Raw genomic sequence first — 9,579 nt, 5'->3', positions numbered from 1 at the left:
TTTACAGCATTTACTCGTGAATGTAAAGCCTATGAACACATAAAACAATAACGACGACAACAACTATTATTATTATTGTTGTTATTATTATGTATAACCACTTTGCATGCAGACCTTGTTTCCCCTTTATGAACCAGAGTAGTTTTGACATTTTAGCTATGTCCCTATTTAATCAGCAATAACTTTATCGATACTTATGACACCTAAATTAAATATATATCTTTTTTTTTCCAAGACAAACTAGGCTTTCATTGTATGGCATTTTTTCCCTCAAACTATTTTTTCTATGCATTTTAATTGGAAAAAAGAGGGAAAAAAATGGAAGAAAGAAATCCACATTATTTCTCAATTTTGCCGATTCCAGTTTAGAAATAAAAAGAGCTACTGTAGATAAAAACAACACACATTTTATTTGGCTATTTCTACCATTTATCACAAAACTTAGATTATGTTCCTGTCACAATTTATGGTGAGAATATTTGATTCTGAAATAATGCTACAGTGTGTATTTTTCACTATGAACTGAGAAAATAAAAGCATTTTTTACCGTAGAAATCAATCTTATTGGCTCAGGGAACATATATTCCCTTTCACTAATTAGGTGTGTAAAGTAGCAAGCCCAATCATGCACAGCTGTGCTTCAGATACAAGACCTATATCTATGTCCTCCTAGCTTAGGTGAAGTCACAGAGGATGTAGATATACTGTAGTGGTGGTTAAAGCGCCAACATAGTCCCTGGAGTTGGAATAGAATTGAATTCATTACTGCCGCTTTGCAAACTTGCAATATTAGGTAATAAGCAGATTTTTAAAAGTAGTGATGAAAATAAAAGTAAAGCAATATTTTGTACATTTTTATGCACCTATTAATTTCCATGGAAAAGCATATAAAGTTTTATCGTTTATTTATTATGTATGATTTCAATAAAATGTATTTTAAAAGTAATTTTTGGAATATTGATTTATTTAAGAGTAAAATGTGTGAAGACAAATGTAAATCTATGTTTTTCACATCAATATGAAGAATGGGACAAAGTATGATGAGATCTGTCCATCGCTCTGACTTGCATCCTGCGCACCACGAGTCAGAATAATGGAGAATGGGACAAAGTATGATGAGAGCTGTCCATCTCTCTGACTTGCATCCTGGGCACCACGAGTCAGAATGATGGAGAATGGGACAAAGTATGATGAGATCTGTCCATCGCTCTGACTTGCATCCTGCGCACCACGAGTCAGAATGATGGACAATGGGGCAAAGTATGATGAGATCTGTCCATCGCTCTGACTTGCATCCTGGGCACCACGAGTCAGAATGATGGGGAATGGGACAAAGTATGATGAGATCTGTCCATTGCTCTGACTTGCATCCTGCGCACCACGAGTCAGAATGATGAAGAATGGGACAAAGTATGATGAGATCTGTCCATCGCTCTGACTTGCATCCTGCGCACCACGAGCCAGAATGATGGAGAATGGGACAAAGTATGATGAGATCTGTCCATCGCTCTGACTTGCATCCTGCGCACCACGAGTCAGAATGACCACAAATTATTATTCAGTATTTATATAGCGCCGACCTCTTCCTCAGCGCTGTACAGAGTATATTGTCTTGTCACTTAACTTCCCCTAAGAAGGGCTCACAATCTAATCCCTGCCATTGTCATATGTCTATGTATGTATTGTGTAGTGTTTGTATTATAGTCTAGGGCCATTTTAGGGGGAAGCCAATTAACTCATCTGTATGTTTTTCGGATGTGTGAGGAAACCAGAGTATCCGGAGGAAACTCATGCAGACATGGGGAGAACATACAAAATCCTTGCAGATAGTGCCCTATCTGGGATATGATCCCGGGACCTAGCACTGCAAGGCGAGAGAGCTAACCACTACACCAACGTGCTGCCCATTGTTGTACTTTGGAGTTTAGGAAATCAAACACTGAGTGCTGGTGGAGGGAGAAACACTGGATGCTAGTGGGTTGCAAACACTAGGAGCTGGTGGGATGGGTCAATGGGAAGGAGAAACACTAGGTGATATCGTAGGTGGGAGTTAGAAACGCTGGGTGCTCATGGGTTGGGAGGAAGAAACACTAGGTGCTGATCAGAGCAATTTCTAGGGTAAATTTCTCCCTGGGCGAGGGTGTAAAATTGTCCCCTGTGGGGAGCAGCAGGCATACAGGGACTCAGCCACGGGGAAGGGGGTCTGACTCATTTTCTTCCTCTCCTCAGGCCCCCCTCCGTAGTCCCCTCTCCATTGCAGAGAATTATGGGCAGTGGAAGCAGCCATTTACTCACCGTCGGTACTGGAGACAGAGCAGCCCGGTGACATTATCTTCGAATGGAGCCCGGAAGGTGAGTAAATGACCGTTTCTGCTGCCCATAAATCTCTGCAATGGAGGGGGAGCATGAAGGGGGGCCGAGGAGAGGGAGAGAGGAGTCGGGCCCCCCCTCCCTAACTGCACCCTGGGTGGACTCCCACCTAACCTGCCCTTAGAAATGGGGTTGGTGCTGATGGGTTGGGAGGGAGAAACACTGGATCCTGATGGGGTGGGTACTTGACAGGGAGAAACACGGGAACTGATGGTGGGGGTGGTTGAGAGGGAGAAACACTGTTAGCTTATGAGGTAGGAGAGAGAAACACTGGGTACTGGTGGGGTGGATAGTTAAGAGTGAATAAAAAAATGAGAGCTGATAAGGTGGGGGGAAGAAGCACTGGGTGTTGATGGGGTGGGTAGGAGGGAGAGTTAAACACTGAGTGCTGGTGGGTTGATTGGGAGGGTCAAACACTGGGTGCTAGTGGGGTGGAAACAATGGGTGCTGATGGGTGTGTAGGTGTTAGGGACAAACACTGGGAGCTGATGAGGTGGGAGGGAGAAACACTGGGTGCTGATGGGGTAGTTGGGAGAAACACTGGGTGCGGGTGGGGTGGGTGTTAGAAAAACTGGGTGTTTATGGGGTGGATGGGAGAAACATTGGGTGCTGGTGGGATGGGTGCAATTGAGAAACAGTAGGTGGGGTGGGTAGGAGGGAGAACCAGTGGGTGCTGGTGAGGTGGGAGAACCGATGGGTGCTGGTGGGGTTAGTGTGGAAGGAGGGAGGAACAGTGACACACTGGTTGCTTTTAGGTGCAATTGGGCGCAGAGGAATGGTGAAGATAGTGGTGTGGGAAAGTGGTTGGTCTCAAAATGGGTGAAACTACTTCTCTGTCTACTCCATCCCATGGCTCTTTCAAAACTCCTGCACAGAACGAGAGAGTAATTACTCCCCAAACCTCTGCTCTGTTTGTCGGGGGTGGGGCTTCTGTAGAGCAACTATCTGGCACATATCCGTTCTCTCCCAACTACCTGCTGTGCTTGCCAGTGGTTTGGAGGGGGGCAGGAGGGAGAGTTTTGTTCCCTACAGGAACTTTCCTGTTGGGACAGGGCTATGCAACCAAGGTTCGGAGCTTCAAAGAACATGATCGGGGCGAAGCTACGTGAATCCGCTGGAGCTTTGATCAGTTCTGCCCTGGTGTCACCCCTATCAGGGGTGACACCCGGAGAGGCCTCCCCCACCCCCCCGCCCCCGGCCCGCCACTGCCTAACAGTAAATTGGCAGGAATATGAATCCTGTAAAGAATAACATTGCAGCAGCAGCAACAATATAAAAGTAATCCCTTGTCTCAGTTCCCAAAGAGGCTTGGGGAGAATGATTCAAGGCATCGACAAGCAGAAACAAGTTAGCAGTATACCCAGGCCGTTGGATATATTTATATTTAATATAATGTGACCTAAGCATACAAAAAATAAGACTTTTAATAGGTTTTTTTTTTTTTTTTTTTCAAACAGACTGCATGTGCACATTAGACTGTACAGAAATAGTGTCTCTGTATAATGTGAACCAAGCAAATATAATGCTAGGTACACACCATACAATTTTCAGTTAGATCGATGGTTCGATAGATAATTTCCGTCATGTTCGAACTTATTTTCGATAGTTTTTCTGGTCGACTTCTCATTGAAGTGAATGGAAATCGATAAGGAAATCGATCGGAACTCGATCAGAATATCAATCGGAAAATCGATTGAACGGAAAATCAAACAGAACATTGCTGGTGTTTACCCAGCATAACACAAGAGTTAGTACTGAAAAACTTCATATATAGCACAAACATTACAAAATAATAAAAGTCTGTATAAACAATTCACTGCCAGAGTTGACTTATTTACAAAGGATTAGAATGAATTGTTAAAGGCAAACAAATCAGTGTGCAGGATTTCATTATGAATACATGATTAAAATGTGGTCTGAAACTCCGACATAACATTCAATAAAAATGTGTTTTCCTACTTTGTATTACTCATACAGTTATCATATTTGCTTTTGTGCACAAGTAATATTGTCTATCTACAAATTACAAGTTTCCAAAGTAGTTTATCTTGCCCTGAAAGCTGCCATTGCATTTTATTCCATCTGCTTTTTATTATATATTAAACTATTCTAATGAGCTGTTCTGAACTGTGCATGTGTCTGAAGCAGAGACAGCTTCTCGGAGAGTGTTAACCTCTTGAGGACTGCAGTGCTAAACCCCCCTAGTGACCAGGCAATTTTAAGTAAACTGTGCCACTGCAGCTTTAAGGCTAAGCTGCAGGGCCGCACAACACAGCACAAAAGTGATTTCCCCCCCCCCTTTTCCCCCCACCAACAGAGCTCTCTGTTGGTGGGGTCTGATCGCCCCCAGATTGTTTATTTTTTTTGTACAAATATTTTTGTTCCTGATTTTATAAAAAAAAAGTATGTTCCTTTAACAGATTCCCTCCCTCCCTCCCTCCTTCCCCACAGCCAGCCAATTGTGGCGATCGGCTGTCATAGGCTTCTGCCTATGAGAGCCGATCGCTCTCCAGTGTCCCAGGGGGACAGCCGTGTCACACGGCTGTCCCCAGTACAGCGCTGCTGCCGATCGCAGCGCTGTACACCTAAATAGACGCGATCACGCCGTCTAACAGTCTCCCGAGCGGCAACAGCCGCTCGGAGACTGAAGGCGGGGCGGAACTACACCCCCCAAGCAGGAGATGCGCGCGCATCCTTCGTGCGATCTCCTGTTTTAGCTGGCCCCAGGACTTTACGCCAATCGGCGTTAGGCGGTCCTGGGGCTGCCGCCGCGGCCACGCGGTCGGCAAGAGGTTAAGATTGTTATCTCCAGTCTGGATGCGGATTTGAAGCTGAATAGCATTTGCACAGCAGGACGAAGTGCTGTGTTTAACCATTTCAGTGATGTTCTGCTACCATTTTTTTTCTCTGGGATAGTAGATTTAAAGCTGTAAGGAATCTTTTAGAGCAAAGTAGAAATGCTGACTTTCAGACCACTTTAAGCAAGTACACAATTTATACTACGGTATTATTAGTTGCATTTACTGTATTCTAGAGCAGACTTTAGAAGGGAAAGCCTGTGAGGGAAGAACACAGAACCTATCCATGAAATACCCACTGATCCAGGATTTTGTGACCACCCTACCCAACGCACTGAGCCCCCACTCATATAGGTCGCTGGAAGGGCAGCATGAAAAAAACTTCAGGTGGGTACTGAGTTAGCTCAATCTAGATGTACTCTCTGGGGACCACATTCTCCACAGCCTCATAAGTATGCATGGTGTCTGGCATACTGATAGACCCAAAGTAGCTAGTTACCATCTGGAGCAGCCATTGCTGTTGGCTGCTGCTGGTGTCATCCCTCTGCTGGCAAACTGCAGGATGCCAAGAAACTGGTATTGTTTAACCACTATGGACCATGGTAATTGAAATGTATGCCGTGTTTGGGACCTGTTAACCCTGCCAGGGCATAGATTTCCTTTACTGCGCTGCATATGACAGCAGAGCTCCGCGAGCCAGTCAGGAGCCGATTTCATTGGCTCCTGACCCTGTGATCACTGTGATTGGCTCACAGTGCTCACAAGGTCAGAAGCCAATGAAAGTGGCTCCTGACTGACTCATGGAGCTCTGCTGTCATACCGACTAGGCTGCAGCGACGGGAGAGTGCACACGAACGGCAAAAGAGATGGGTCTGTGTCACGTGACATCGGTGAACCCCATTTTATTTTACCAGAAAGTCTCTGGTCCTTAAAGAGAATCTGTATTGTTAAAATCACACAAAAGTAAACATCCCAGTGTGTTAGGGGACATCTCCTATTACCCTCTGTCACAATTTCGCCGCTCCCCGCCGCATTAAAAGTAGTCAAAAACAGTTTTAAAAAGTTTGTTTGTATACAAACAAAATGGCCACCAAAACAGGAAGTAGGTTGATGTACAGTATGTCCACACATAGAAAATACATCCATACACAAGCAGGCTGTATACAGCCTTCCTTTTGAATCTCAAGAGATCATTTGTGTGTTTCTTTCCTCCTGCAGCTCACTGAAGAGTTACAAGCTGATTGTTTGTTTACTCTTGCAGACAGCTCTGCCCAGTTGTCTGTAATTCTGCAGTATGTGACTCATCAGTATGTGAACAGAGGATTTATCCAGCTTGTAAAAGATAAGAGAGCAGAGAAAAGCTGGCTAATGTAAATAACACACACACACAGGGGAGTGTGCATAGAGGTGGCATGCATAGCAGATCACACTGAAGAGTTGGCAGCCTTCCAGACACAGGACGACAAGTCCGACAGGGTCAAGATAAGCTGATTTATTACAGAGATGGTGATAGTATAAAGTGCTGCAGTAGAGCCAGAGCACATTATAATAGGTTTAGGAACCTGTAGGATGGTTGAAAACACAATGACATTTTTGTTACAGAGTCCCTTTAAGGGACCAGAGGCTTCTGCTACTTAAGTGGTTAAAAGGAAATAAATATGCCTGCAGTTCAGGTGTCATTTAAGGTTGTGGAAACGTCTTCTCCAACAGGGGAGATGGGTTGTGGAGAAATTATCAATTTTCATGTTTTTTCTAATAAATATGTTTTGTTTTTGTTTTATTTATAATACCATTGCTAATCATTTTATGCTTAGTTGTTTCTACATATGCTAAAACCAAACCTTAGCACAAATGTGTCATAAAGCAACAGAACAATAATGCGATATAATAATGTGAGGAGACAAGCATGTCACAGCTACGTGAGCCAATAAAAAAAATGCATTTACAAATTAAAAACAATCTTTCAGAGAGTTGACATGATAGGGTCGATAAAGTTCATATCAATGAAAAGAGATTTATTGCATGGATGCTAATAACATGGTTGCTAGCAACCATAGCTGAACACAGATTTTCTAAATAATAAATCAGTGATCGTCAACGCACAAGGTCAAGATTTTCTGATTTCAGAGACTGCATACTAGCTTTAGGTCACTAACTCACTAATTAAAGGGAGCAGTAATGAAAAAAGGAAATTCGGATTTACCTGCATGTGCGGTTTTCTAAAGACTGAACCCCACATGTGCAGGACTCTTAAGGTGGCCATACACCATACACATACACCATTCAAAAATATGACCAATGTACCACACACCTATGTTCAGTTTTTCCTCAATTATGATAAAAATAATTGGAAACTCTGACAACATTGCTAGGGTGTGTATATTAATAAATTGACAATCTAACACACACGATACAATCTTTAGAAGGATTGAAGAAAAATATCTGGCATTCCGGATCGATTAAAATCAAAGAAAACTGGAAATCCGATCGGATTTTTCAGTCGAATGAGAAAAAAAAGCTTTTGATTTTTTCGGGAGATCCGATAGTTTTTATCGAATTTCTGTAAAATCGGATCATTTTATTGTATCATGTGTGGCCACCTTTACAGTGACCAGCGTGCTGACGCGCAGGGTGTGTGCTAGGGTCTCGCATGCGCGGCCACGGCCGAAGTCGCCAGATTACCAGAGCTGGCAGCAGGACCACGACAGGGAAGAAGATGATGCCGGGGGACCTCGCAGGATACCGGGGGGCTAGAAGAAGACGCGGCAGAACGTCACATGCGGAAATGACTAATGATTCACTTTCGCATGTGACGTACTCCGTGCGGGTACCATGCGCCCTCTGTTTACCTCAGTCGCCGCGATCTGTGAGGTCTGATCTGTGAGGCAGCGGCAGCGGGGGGACATAGGAGAGGCCAGCGGGGACACAGGAGGCCACAATACGAGGGAGCAGGCATGGCGCCGATAGCGCAAGCCATGCCTGCATCCCAGGGACACGAGCGGGCCGCAGCAGGTGGCCTGGCGGGCCGGATGCGGCCCGCGGGCCGCCAGTTGGACAGCACTGCCCTAGAAAATACACTTAACGTGGCAGCGTTTCACCAGAAAATACACATAGGCCTCAATTCACGGAGCATTATCAAACGTTTATCAAACACTTTATCAAACGTTTGATAATTTACCTCATGGGTAAAATCTCATTTTAAATTCACTAAAGTGTTATATATTTATCGAATGTTTTGCTGATAAAACGTTCAACAAATATATAACACCTTAGGCCTCAATTCACGGAGCATTATCAAACGTTTATCAAACACTTTATCAAATGTTTGATAATTTACCTCATGGGTAAAATCTCATTTTGAATTCACTAAGGTGTTATTATATGTTGAACGTTTTATCGGTAAAACATTCGATAAATATATAACACCTTATTGAATTCAAAATGAGATTTTACCCATGAGGTAAATTATCAAACGTTTGATAAAGTGTTTGATAAACGTTTGATAATGCTCCGTGAATTGAGGCCATAATGTGGCAGCATCTCCACAGAAAATACACATTGGCCTCAATTCATTAAGCTTTATCAAACATTTGCTAATTTACCTCATGGGTAAAATCTAATTTTGAATTCACTAAGGTGTTATATATTTATTGAATGTTTTATCAATAAAACATTTGATAAATAAACACCTTAGTGAGATCAAAACGAGATTTTAACCATGAGGTAAATTATCAACCGTTTGATAAAGCTTAGTGAATTGAGGCCATTGAAGCAGTGTTTTACCAGAAAATACATATAATCGCACAGCGTTTCCCCCAAAAAATACACAATGGCCCAGCGTTTCCCCAGAAAATACACACAATGGCGGAGAGTTTAACCAGAAAATACTGATAATGTGGCAGCGTTTACCCAGAAAATACACATGATGGCGCAGCTTTTCACTAGAAAATACAAATAATGTGGCACTGTTTCACCAGAAAATGCACATAAAGGTGCAACACTCCTCGATCATCTTTTGTGCAGCAAGTTGAACTGCAAAAGTCCTGTGCTGACAGGAAGATCGGGGCTACAGGGAAATGGTGCACAAAGCCCTGTACTGGAGACACAAATAGTCTCCAGTGCAGGGCTTTGTGCACCATTTTCCCGTAGCCCTGCTCTGTCTTCCGGAACCCATAGACTCCTGTAAGCTTGAGGTGAGCTGCGGGCAGCAGCCAGTGAACTGGACGCTGCAAGCCAGTTCCCCTCCTGGGGACACACGCTATCCAGCCCTGCATCAGGATGGGGGCGGAAGAAACTGCCACAGGGGCCGGATTCAGCCTGTGGGCTGTAGTTTGCCCATCCCTGACCTAGGAGAAAACTTAAGAGAAAAAGTAAATTGAATAAGGCCCATTGGACCATATGCAATTTACTT

Source organism: Hyperolius riggenbachi, chromosome 12 (genome assembly GCF_040937935.1).
Source record: "Hyperolius riggenbachi isolate aHypRig1 chromosome 12, aHypRig1.pri, whole genome shotgun sequence".
Classification (NCBI taxonomy): domain Eukaryota; kingdom Metazoa; phylum Chordata; class Amphibia; order Anura; family Hyperoliidae; genus Hyperolius; species Hyperolius riggenbachi.
The sequence above is the reverse complement of the archived record's forward strand: the minus strand, read 5'-3'. Positions refer to the sequence as shown.